This window comes from Salvelinus fontinalis, chromosome 30, assembly GCF_029448725.1.
Source record: "Salvelinus fontinalis isolate EN_2023a chromosome 30, ASM2944872v1, whole genome shotgun sequence".
In the NCBI taxonomy this organism is placed as follows: domain Eukaryota; kingdom Metazoa; phylum Chordata; class Actinopteri; order Salmoniformes; family Salmonidae; genus Salvelinus; species Salvelinus fontinalis.
Window position 1 is genome coordinate 3,279,458 of NC_074694.1, and position 12,206 is coordinate 3,291,663.

Sequence of the window (12,206 nt, forward strand, 5' to 3'; positions counted from 1 at the left end):
CAGCTTAGCAGAGTGAAAGGAGGAAAGAAAGGAGACAGCTTGGCAGAGTGAAAGGAGGAGGAAATGAGACAGCTTAGCAGAATGAAAGGAGGAGGAAAGGAGACAGCTTAGCAGAGTGAAAGGAGGAAAGAAAGGAGACAGCTTAGCAGAATGAAAGGAGGAGGAAAGGAGACAGCTTAGCAGAGTGAAAGGAGGAGGAAAAGGAGACAGCTTAGCAGAGTGAAAGGAGGAGGAAAGGAGACAGCTTAGCAGAGTGAAAGGAGGAGGAAAAGGAGAAAGCTTAGCAGAGTGAAAGGAGGAGGAAAGGAGATAGCTTAGCAGAGTGAAAGGGGGAGGAAATGAGACAGCTTAGCAGAGTGAAAGGAGTAGGAAAAGGAGACAGTTTAGGAGAGTGAAAGGAGGAGGAAAGGAGACAGCTTAGCAGAGTGAAAGGAGGAGGAAAGGAGACAGCTTAGCAGAGTGAAAGGAGGAGGAAAATGAGACAGCTTACCAGAGTGAAAGGAGGAGGAAAATGAGACAGTTTAGCAGAGTGAAAAGAGGAAAGAAAGGAGACAGCTTAGCAGAGTGAAAGGAGGAGGAAAGGAGACAGCTTAGCAGCGTGAAAGGAGGAGGAAAGGAGACAGCTTAGCAGAGTGGAAGAAGGAGGAAAAGAGACAGCTTAGCAGAGCGAAAGGAGGAGATAAAGGAGATAGTTTAGCATAATGAAAGGAGGAGGAAAGGAGACGGCTTAGCAGGGTGAAAGGAGGAAAGAAAGGAGACAGCTTAGCAGAGTGGAAGAAGGAGGAAAAGAGACAGCTTAGCCAGAGTGAAAGGAGGAGGAAAAGGAGACAGCTTAGCAGAGTGAAAGGAGGTGGAAAAGGAGACAGCTTAGCAGAGTGAAATGAGGAGGGAGGGAGACAGCTTAGCAGAGTGAAAGGAGGAGGAAAGGAGACAGCTTAGCAGAGTGAAAGAAGGAGGAAAAGAGACAGCTTAGCAGAGTGAAAGGAGGAGGAAAAGGAGACAGCTTAGCAGAGTGAAAGGAGGTAGAAAAGGAGACAGCTTAGCAGAGTGAAATGAGGAGGAAAGGAGACAGCTTAGCAGAGTGAAAGGAGGAGGAAAAGGAGACAGTTTAGCAGAGTGAAAGGAGGAGGAAAGGAGACAGTTTAGCAGAGTGAAAGGAGGAAAGAAAGGAGACAGCTTAGCAGAGTGAAAGGAGGAGTAAAAGGAGACAGCTTAGCAAAATGTATGGAGGAGGAAAGGAGACAGCTTAGCAGAGTGAAAGGAGGAGGAATGGAGACAGCTTAGCAGAGTGAAAGGAGGAGGAAAGGAGACAGCTTAGCAGAGTGAAAGGAGGAGGAAAGTAGAAGGCTTAGCAGAGTGAAAGGAGGAGGAAATGAGACAGCTTAGCAGAGTGAAAGGAGGAGGGAAATGAGACAGTTTAGCAGAGTGAAAGGAGGAGGAAAGGAGACAGCTTAGCAGAGTGAAAGGAGGAGGAAAGGAGACAGCTTAGCAGAGTGAAAGGAGGAGGAAAGGAGACAGCTTAGCAGGGTGAAAGGAGGAGGAAAGGAGACAGCTTAGCAGAGTGGAAGAAGGAGGAAAAGAGACAGCTTAGCAGAGCGAAAGGAGGAGGAAAAGGAGACAGCTTAGCAGAATGAAAGGAGGAGGAAAGGAGACAGCTTAGCAGGGTGAAAGGAGTAAAGAAAGGAGACAGCTTAGCAGAGTGGAAGAAGGAGGAGGAAAGGAGACAGTTTAGCAGAGTGAAAGGAGGAGGAAAGGAGACAGCTTAGCAGAGTGAAAGGAGGAGGAAAGGAGACAGCTTAGCAGAGTGAAAGGAGGTGGAAAAGGAGACAGCTTAGCAGAGTGAAAGGAGGAGGAAAAGGAGACAGCTTAGCAGAGTGAAAGGTGGAGGAAAGGAGACAGCTTAGCAGAGTGAAAGGAGGAGGAAAAGGAGACAGCTTAGCAGAGTGAAAGGAGGTGGAAAAGGAGACAGCTTAGCAGAGTGATAAGAGAAGGAAAAGGAGACAGCTTAGCAGAGTGAAAGGAGGAGGAAAGGAGACAGCTTAGCAGAGTGAAAGGAGGAGGAAAGGAGACAGCTTAGCAGAGTGAAAGGAGGAGGAAAGGAGACAGCTTAGCAGAGTGAAAGGAGGAGGAAAGGAGACAGCTTAGCAGAGTGAAGGGAGGAGGAAGGAGACAGATTAGCAGAATAAAAGGAGGAAAGAAAGGAGACAGCTTAGCAGAATAAAAGGAGGAAAGAAAGGAGACAGCTTAGCAGAGTGAAAGGAGGAGGAAAAGGAGACAGCTTAGCAGAGTGAAAGGAGAAGGACAGGTGACAGCTTAGCAGGGTGAAAGGAGGGGGAAAGGAGACAGCTTAGCAGAGTGAAAGGAGGAGGAAAGGAGACAGCTTAGCAGAGTGAAAGGAGTAAAGAAAGGAGACAGCTTAGCAGAGTTAAAGGAAGAGGAAAAGAGAGACAGCTTAGCAGAGTGAAAGGAGGAGGAAAGGAGACAGCTTAGCAGAGTGAAAGGAGGAGGAAAGGAGGAGGAAAGGAGACAGCTTAGCAGAGTGAAAGGAGGAAAGAAAGGAGACAGCTTAGCAGAGTGAAAGGAAGGGGAAAGGAGACAGCATAGCAGAGTGAAAGGAGGAGGAAAGGAGACAGCTTAGCAGAGTGAAAGAAGGCGGAAAAGGAGACAGCTTAGCAGAGTGAAAGGAGGAGGAAAGGAGACAGCTTAGCAGAGTGAAAGGAGGAGGAAAAGGAGACAGCTTAGCAGAATGAAAGGAGGAGGAAAGGAGACAGCTTAGCAGGGTGAAAGGAGTAAAGAAAGGAGACAGCTTAGCAGAGTGGAAGAAGGAGGAGGAAAGGAGACAGCTTAGCAGAGTGAAAGAAGGAGGAAAGGAGACAGCTTAGCAGAGTGAAAGGAGGAGGAAAGGAGACAGCTTAGCAGAGTGAAAGGAGGTGGAAAAGGAGACAGCTTAGCAGAGTGAAAGGAGGAGGAAAAGGAGACAGCTTAGCAGAGTGAAAGGTGGAGGAAAGGAGACAGCTTAGCAGAGTGAAAGGAGGAGGAAAAGGAGACAGCTTAGCAGAGTGAAAGGAGGTGGAAAAGGAGACAGCTTAGCAGAGTGATAAGAGGAGGAAAAGGAGACAGCTTAGCAGAGTGAAAGGAGGAGGAAAGGAGACAGCTTAGCAGAGTGAAAGGAGGAGGAAAGGAGAGAGTTTAGCAGAGTGAAAGGAGGAGGAAAGGAGACAGCTTAGCAGAGTGAAAGGAGGAGGAAAGGAGACAGCTTAGCAGAGTGAAAGGAGGAGGAAGGAGACAGATTAGCAGAATAAAAGGAGGAAAGAAAGGAGACAGCTTAGCAGAATAAAAGGAGGAAAGAAAGGAGACAGCTTAGCAGAGTGAAAGGAGGAGGAAAAGGAGACAGCTTAGCAGAGTGAAAGGAGAAGGACAGGTGACAGCTTAGCAGGGTGAAAGGAGGGGGAAAGGAGACAGCTTAGCAGAATGAAAGGAGGAGGAAAGGAGGCAGCTTAGCAGAGTGAAAGGAGTAAAGAAAGGAGACAGCTTAGCAGAGTTAAAGGAAGAGGAAAAGAGAGACAGCTTAGCAGAGTGAAAGGAGGAGGAAAGGAGACAGCTTAGCAGAGTGAAAGGAGGAAAGAAAGGAGACAGCTTAGCAGAGTGAAAGGAAGAGGAAAGGAGACAGCTTAGCAGAGTGAAAGGAGGAGGAAAGGAGACAGCTTAGCAGAGTGAAAGAAGGAGGAAAAGGAGACAGCTTAGCAGAGTGAAAGGAGGAGGAAAGGAGACAGCTTAGCAGAGTGAAAGGAGGAGGAAAAGGAGACAGCTTAGCAGAATGAAAGGAGGAGGAAAGGAGACAGCTTAGCAGGGTGAAAGGAGTAAAGAAAGGAGACAGCTTAGCAGAGTGGAAGAAGGAGGAGGAAAGGAGACAGCTTAGCAGAGTGAAAGGAGGAGGAAAGGAGACAGCTTAGCAGAGTGAAAGGAGGAGGAAAGGAGACAGCTTAGCAGAGTGAAAGGAGGTGGAAAAGGAGAGCTTAGCAGAGTGAAAGGAGGAGGAAAAGGAGACAGCTTAGCAGAGTGAAAGGTGGAGGAAAGGAGACAGCTTAGCAGAGTGAAAGGAGGAGGAAAAGGAGACAGCTTAGCAGAGTGAAAGGAGGTGGAAAAGGAGACAGCTTAGCAGAGTGATAAGAGGAGGAAAAGGAGACAGCTTAGCAGAGTGAAAGGAGGAGGAAAGGAGACAGCTTAGCAGAGTGAAAGGAGGAGGAAAGGAGACAGCTTAGCAGAGTGAAAGGAGGAGGAAAGGAGACAGCTTAGCAGAGTGAAAGGAGGAGGAAAAGGAGACAGCTTAGCAGAATGAAAGGAGGAGGAAAGGAGACAGCTTAGCAGGGTGAAAGGAGTAAAGAAAGGAGACAGCTTAGCAGAGTGGAAGAAGGAGGAGGAAAGGAGACAGCTTAGCAGAGTGAAAGGAGGAGGAAAGGAGACAGCTTAGCAGAGTGAAAGGAGGAGGAAAGGAGACAGCTTAGCAGAGTGAAAGGAGGTGGAAAAGGAGACAGCTTAGCAGAGTGAAAGGAGGAGGAAAAGGAGACAGCTTAGCAGAGTGAAAGGTGGAGGAAAGGAGACAGCTTAGCAGAGTGAAAGGAGGAGGAAAAGGAGACAGCTTAGCAGAGTGAAAGGAGGTGGAAAAATAGACAGCTTAGCAGAGTGATAAGAGGAGGAAAAGGAGACAGCTTAGCAGAGTGAAAAGAGGAGGAAAGGAGACAGCTTAGCAGAGTGAAAGGAGGAGGAAAGGAGACAGCTTAGCAGAGTGAAAGGAGGAGGAAAGGAGACAGCTTAGCAGAGTGAAAGGAGGAGGAAAGGAGACAGCTTAGCAGAGTGAAAGGAGGAGGAAGGAGACAGATTAGCAGAATAAAAGGAGGAAAGAAAGGAGACAGCTTAGCAGAATAAAAGGAGGAAAGAAAGGAGACAGCTTAGCAGAGTGAAAGGAGGAGGAAAAGGAGACAGCTTAGCAGAGTGAAAGGAGAAGGACAGGTGACAGCTTAGCAGGGTGAAAGGAGGGGGAAAGGAGACAGCTTAGCAGAGTGAAAGGAGGAGGAAAGGAGACAGCTTAGCAGAGTGAAAGGAGTAAAGAAAGGAGACAGCTTAGCAGAGTTAAAGGAAGAGGAAAAGAGACAGCTTAGCAGAGTGAAAGGAGGAGGAAAGGAGACAGCTTAGCAGAGTGAAAGGAGGAGGAAAGGAGGAGGAAAGGAGACAGCTTAGCAGAGTGAAAGAAGGAAAGAAAGGAGACAGCTTAGCAGAGTGAAAGGAAGAGGAAAGGAGACAGCTTAGCAGAGTGAAAGGAGGAGGAAAGGAGACAGCTTAGCAGAGTGAAAGAAGGAGGAAAAGGAGACAGCTTAGCAGAGTGAAAGGAGGAGGAAAGGAGACAGCTTAGCAGAGTGAAAGGAGGAGGAAAAGGAGACAGCTTAGCAGAATGAAAGGAGGAGGAAAGGAGACAGCTTAGCAGAGTGAAAGGAGGAGGAAAAGGAGACAGCTTAGCAGAGTGAAAGGAGGTGGAAAAGGAGACAGCTTAGCAGAGTGATAAGAGGAGGAAAAGGAGACAGCTTAGCAGAGTGAAAGGAGGAGGAAAGGAGACAGCTTAGCAGAGTGAAAGGAGGAGGAAAGGAGACAGCTTAGCAGAGTGAAAGGAGGAGGAAAGGAGACAGCTTAGCAGAGTGAAAGGAGGAGGAAAAGGAGACAGCTTAGCAGAATGAAAGGAGGAGGAAAGGAGACAGCTTAGCAGGGTGAAAGGAGTAAAGAAAGGAGACAGCTTAGCAGAGTGGAAGAAGGAGGAGGAAAGGAGACAGCTTAGCAGAGTGAAAGGAGGAGGAAAGGAGACAGCTTAGCAGAGTGAAAGGAGGAGGAAAGGAGACAGCTTAGCAGAGTGAAAGGAGGTGGAAAAGGAGACAGCTTAGCAGAGTGAAAGGAGGAGGAAAAGGAGACAGCTTAGCAGAGTGAAAGGTGGAGGAAAGGAGACAGCTTAGCAGAGTGAAAGGAGGAGGAAAAGGAGACAGCTTAGCAGAGTGAAAGGAGGTGGAAAAGGAGACAGCTTAGCAGAGTGATAAGAGGAGGAAAAGGAGACAGCTTAGCAGAGTGAAAGGAGGAGGAAAGGAGACAGCTTAGCAGAGTGAAAGGAGGAGGAAAGGAGACAGCTTAGCAGAGTGAAAGGAGGAGGAAAGGAGACAGCTTAGCAGAGTGAAAGGAGGAGGAAAGGAGACAGCTTAGCAGAGTGAAAGGAGGAGGAAGGAGACAGATTAGCAGAATAAAAGGAGGAAAGAAAGGAGACAGCTTAGCAGAATAAAAGGAGGAAAGAAAGGAGACAGCTTAGCAGAGTGAAAGGAGGAGGAAAAGGAGACAGCTTAGCAGAGTGAAAGGAGAAGGACAGGTGACAGCTTAGCAGGGTGAAAGGAGGGGGAAAGGAGACAGCTTAGCAGAGTGAAAGGAGGAGGAAAGGAGACAGCTTAGCAGAGTGAAAGGAGTAAAGAAAGGAGACAGCTTAGCAGAGTTAAAGGAAGAGGAAAAGAGACAGCTTAGCAGAGTGAAAGGAGGAGGAAAGGAGACAGCTTAGCAGAGTGAAAGGAGGAGGAAAGGAGGAGGAAAGGAGACAGCTTAGCAGAGTTAAAGAAGGAAAGAAAGGAGACAGCTTAGCAGAGTGAAAGGAAGAGGAAAGGAGACAGCTTAGCAGAGTGAAAGGAGGAGGAAAGGAGACAGCTTAGCAGAGTGAAAGAAGGAGGAAAAGGAGACAGCTTAGCAGAGTGAAAGGAGGAGGAAAGGAGACAGCTTAGCAGAGTGAAATGAGGAGGGAGGGAGACAGCTTAGCAGAGTGAAAGGAGGAGGAAAGGAGACAGCTTAGCAGAGTGAAAGAAGGAGGAAAAGAGACAGCTTAGCAGAGTGAAAGGAGGAGGAAAAGGAGACAGCTTAGCAGAGTGAAAGGAGGTAGAAAAGGAGACAGCTTAGCAGAGTGAAATGAGGAGGAAAGGAGACAGCTTAGCAGAGTGAAAGGAGGAGGAAAGGAGACAGCTTAGCAGAGTGAAAGGAGGAGGAAAGGAGAAGGCTTAGCAGAGTGAAAGGAGGAGGAAAGGAGACAGTTTAGCAGAGTGAAAGGAGGAAAGAAAGGAGACAGCTTAGCAGAGTGAAAGGAGGAGTAAAAGGAGACAGCTTAGCAAAATGTATGGAGGAGGAAAGGAGACAGCTTAGCAGAGTGAAAGGAGGAGGAATGGAGACAGCTTAGCAGAGTGAAAGGAGGAGGAAAGGAGACAGCTTAGCAGAGTGAAAGGAGGAGGAAAGGAGAAGGCTTAGCAGAGTGAAAGGAGGAGGAAATGAGACAGCTTAGCAGAGTGAAAGGAGGAGGGAAATGAGACAGTTTAGCAGAGTGAAAGGAGGAGGAAAGGAGACAGCTTAGCAGAGTGAAAGGAGGAGGAAAGGAGACAGCTTAGCAGAGTGAAAGGAGGAGGAAAGGAGACAGCTTAGCAGGGTGAAAGGAGGAGGAAAGGAGACAGCTTAGCAGAGTGGAAGAAGGAGGAAAAGAGACAGCTTAGCAGAGCGAAAGGAGGAGGAAAAGGAGACAGCTTAGCAGAATGAAAGGAGGAGGAAAGGAGACAGCTTAGCAGGGTGAAAGGAGTAAAGAAAGGAGACAGCTTAGCAGAGTGGAAGAAGGAGGAGGAAAGGAGACAGTTTAGCAGAGTGAAAGGAGGAGGAAAGGAGACAGCTTAGCAGAGTGAAAGGAGGAGGAAAGGAGACAGCTTAGCAGAGTGAAAGGAGGTGGAAAAGGAGACAGCTTAGCAGAGTGAAAGGAGGAGGAAAAGGAGACAGCTTAGCAGAGTGAAAGGTGGAGGAAAGGAGACAGCTTAGCAGAGTGAAAGGAGGAGGAAAAGGAGACAGCTTAGCAGAGTGAAAGGAGGTGGAAAAGGAGACAGCTTAGCAGAGTGATAAGAGAAGGAAAAGGAGACAGCTTAGCAGAGTGAAAGGAGGAGGAAAGGAGACAGCTTAGCAGAGTGAAAGGAGGAGGAAAGGAGACAGCTTAGCAGAGTGAAAGGAGGAGGAAAGGAGACAGCTTAGCAGAGTGAAAGGAGGAGGAAAGGAGACAGCTTAGCAGAGTGAAGGGAGGAGGAAGGAGACAGATTAGCAGAATAAAAGGAGGAAAGAAAGGAGACAGCTTAGCAGAATAAAAGGAGGAAAGAAAGGAGACAGCTTAGCAGAGTGAAAGGAGGAGGAAAAGGAGACAGCTTAGCAGAGTGAAAGGAGAAGGACAGGTGACAGCTTAGCAGGGTGAAAGGAGAGGGGAAAGGAGACAGCTTAGCAGAGTGAAAGGAGGAGGAAAGGAGACAGCTTAGCAGAGTGAAAGGAGTAAAGAAAGGAGACAGCTTAGCAGAGTTAAAGGAAGAGGAAAAGAGAGACAGCTTAGCAGAGTGAAAGGAGGAGGAAAGGAGACAGCTTAGCAGAGTGAAAGGAGGAGGAAAGGAGGAGGAAAGGAGAAAGCTTAGCAGAGTGAAAGGAGGAAAGAAAGGAGACAGCTTAGCAGAGTGAAAGGAAGGGGAAAGGAGACAGCATAGCAGAGTGAAAGGAGGAGGAAAGGAGACAGCTTAGCAGAGTGAAAGAAGGCGGAAAAGGAGACAGCTTAGCAGAGTGAAAGGAGGAGGAAAGGAGACAGCTTAGCAGAGTGAAAGGAGGAGGAAAAGGAGACAGCTTAGCAGAATGAAAGGAGGAGGAAAGGAGACAGCTTAGCAGGGTGAAAGGAGTAAAGAAAGGAGACAGCTTAGCAGAGTGGAAGAAGGAGGAGGAAAGGAGACAGCTTAGCAGAGTGAAAGAAGGAGGAAAGGAGACAGCTTAGCAGAGTGAAAGGAGGAGGAAAGGAGACAGCTTAGCAGAGTGAAAGGAGGTGGAATAGGAGACAGCTTAGCAGAGTGAAAGGAGGAGGAAAAGGAGACAGCTTAGCAGAGTGAAAGGTGGAGGAAAGGAGACAGCTTAGCAGAGTGAAAGGAGGAGGAAAAGGAGACAGCTTAGCAGAGTGAAAGGAGGTGGAAAAGGAGACAGCTTAGCAGAGTGATAAGAGGAGGAAAAGGAGACAGCTTAGCAGAGTGAAAGGAGGAGGAAAGGAGACAGCTTAGCAGAGTGAAAGGAGGAGGAAAGGAGAGAGTTTAGCAGAGTGAAAGGAGGAGGAAAGGAGACAGCTTAGCAGAGTGAAAGGAGGAGGAAAGGAGACAGCTTAGCAGAGTGAAAGGAGGAGGAAGGAGACAGATTAGCAGAATAAAAGGAGGAAAGAAAGGAGACAGCTTAGCAGAATAAAAGGAGGAAAGAAAGGAGACAGCTTAGCAGAGTGAAAGGAGGAGGAAAAGGAGACAGCTTAGCAGAGTGAAAGGAGAAGGACAGGTGACAGCTTAGCAGGGTGAAAGGAGGGGGAAAGGAGACAGCTTAGCAGAATGAAAGGAGGAGGAAAGGAGACAGCTTAGCAGAGTGAAAGGAGTAAAGAAAGGAGACAGCTTAGCAGAGTTAAAGGAAGAGGAAAAGAGAGACAGCTTAGCAGAGTGAAAGGAGGAGGAAAGGAGACAGCTTAGCAGAGTGAAAGGAGGAAAGAAAGGAGACAGCTTAGCAGAGTGAAAGGAAGAGGAAAGGAGACAGCTTAGCAGAGTGAAAGGAGGAGGAAAGGAGACAGCTTAGCAGAGTGAAAGAAGGAGGAAAAGGAGACAGCTTAGCAGAGTGAAAGGAGGAGGAAAGGAGACAGCTTAGCAGAGTGAAAGGAGGAGGAAAAGGAGACAGCTTAGCAGAATGAAAGGAGGAGGAAAGGAGACAGCTTAGCAGGGTGAAAGGAGTAAAGAAAGGAGACAGCTTAGCAGAGTGGAAGAAGGAGGAGGAAAGGAGACAGCTTAGCAGAGTGAAAGGAGGAGGAAAGGAGACAGCTTAGCAGAGTGAAAGGAGGAGGAAAGGAGACAGCTTAGCAGAGTGAAAGGAGGTGGAAAAGGAGAGCTTAGCAGAGTGAAAGGAGGAGGAAAAGGAGACAGCTTAGCAGAGTGAAAGGTGGAGGAAAGGAGACAGCTTAGCAGAGTGAAAGGAGGAGGAAAAGGAGACAGCTTAGCAGAGTGAAAGGAGGTGGAAAAGGAGACAGCTTAGCAGAGTGATAAGAGGAGGAAAAGGAGACAGCTTAGCAGAGTGAAAGGAGGAGGAAAGGAGACAGCTTAGCAGAGTGAAAGGAGGAGGAAAGGAGACAGCTTAGCAGAGTGAAAGGAGGAGGAAAGGAGACAGCTTAGCAGAGTGAAAGGAGGAGGAAAAGGAGACAGCTTAGCAGAATGAAAGGAGGAGGAAAGGAGACAGCTTAGCAGGGTGAAAGGAGTAAAGAAAGGAGACAGCTTAGCAGAGTGGAAGAAGGAGGAGGAAAGGAGACAGCTTAGCAGAGTGAAAGGAGGAGGAAAGGAGACAGCTTAGCAGAGTGAAAGGAGGAGGAAAGGAGACAGCTTAGCAGAGTGAAAGGAGGTGGAAAAGGAGACAGCTTAGCAGAGTGAAAGGAGAAGGAAAAGGAGACAGCTTAGCAGAGTGAAAGGTGGAGGAAAGGAGACAGCTTAGCAGAGTGAAAGGAGGAGGAAAAGGAGACAGCTTAGCAGAGTGAAAGGAGGTGGAAAAATAGACAGCTTAGCAGAGTGATAAGAGGAGGAAAAGGAGACAGCTTAGCAGAGTGAAAGGAGGAGGAAAGGAGACAGCTTAGCAGAGTGAAAGGAGGAGGAAAGGAGACAGCTTAGCAGAGTGAAAGGAGGAGGAAAGGAGACAGCTTAGCAGAGTGAAAGGAGGAGGAAAGGAGACAGCTTAGCAGAGTGAAAGGAGGAGGAAGGAGACAGATTAGCAGAATAAAAGGAGGAAAGAAAGGAGACAGCTTAGCAGAATAAAAGGAGGAAAGAAAGGAGACAGCTTAGCAGAGTGAAAGGAGGAGGAAAAGGAGACAGCTTAGCAGAGTGAAAGGAGAAGGACAGGTGACAGCTTAGCAGGGTGAAAGGAGGGGGAAAGGAGACAGCTTAGCAGAGTGAAAGGAAGAGGAAAGGAGACAGCTTAGCAGAGTGAAAGGAGTAAAGAAAGGAGACAGCTTAGCAGAGTTAAAGGAAGAGGAAAAGAGACAGCTTAGCAGAGTGAAAGGAGGAGGAAAGGAGACAGCTTAGCAGAGTGAAAGGAGGAGGAAAGGAGGAGGAAAGGAGACAGCTTAGCAGAGTGAAAGAAGGAAAGAAAGGAGACAGCTTAGCAGAGTGAAAGGAAGAGGAAAGGAGACAGCTTAGCAGAGTGAAAGGAGGAGGAAAGGAGACAGCTTAGCAGAGTGAAAGAAGGAGGAAAAGGAGACAGCTTAGCAGAGTGAAAGGAGGAGGAAAGGAGACAGCTTAGCAGAGTGAAAGGAGGAGGAAAAGGAGACAGCTTAGCAGAATGAAAGGAGGAGGAAAGGAGACAGCTTAGCAGAGTGAAAGGAGGAGGAAAAGGAGACAGCTTAGCAGAGTGAAAGGAGGTGGAAAAGGAGACAGCTTAGCAGAGTGATAAGAGGAGGAAAAGGAGACAGCTTAGCAGAGTGAAAGGAGGAGGAAAGGAGACAGCTTAGCAGAGTGAAAGGAGGAGGAAAGGAGACAGCTTAGCAGAGTGAAAGGAGGAGGAAAGGAGACAGCTTAGCAGAGTGAAAGGAGGAGGAAAAGGAGACAGCTTAGCAGAATGAAAGGAGGAGGAAAGGAGACAGCTTAGCAGGGTGAAAGGAGTAAAGAAAGGAGACAGCTTAGCAGAGTGGAAGAAGGAGGAGGAAAGGAGACAGCTTAGCAGAGTGAAAGGAGGAGGAAAGGAGACAGCTTAGCAGAGTGAAAGGAGGAGGAAAGGAGACAGCTTAGCAGAGTGAAAGGAGGTGGAAAAGGAGACAGCTTAGCAGAGTGAAAGAAGGAGGAAAAGGAGACAGCTTAGCAGAGTGAAAGGAGGAGGAAAGGAGACAGCTTAGCAGAGTGAAAGGAGGAGGAAAAGGAGACAGCTTAGCAGAATGAAAGGAGGAGGAAAGGAGACAGCTTAGCAGAGTGAAAGGAGGAGGAAAAGGAGACAGCTTAGCAGAGTGAAAGGAGGTGGAAAAGGAGACAGCTTAGCAGAGTGATAAGAGGAGGAAAAGGAGACAGCTTAGCAGAGTGAAAGGAGGAGGAAAGGAGACAGCTTAGCAGAGTGAAAGGAGGAGGAAAGGAGACAGCTTAGCA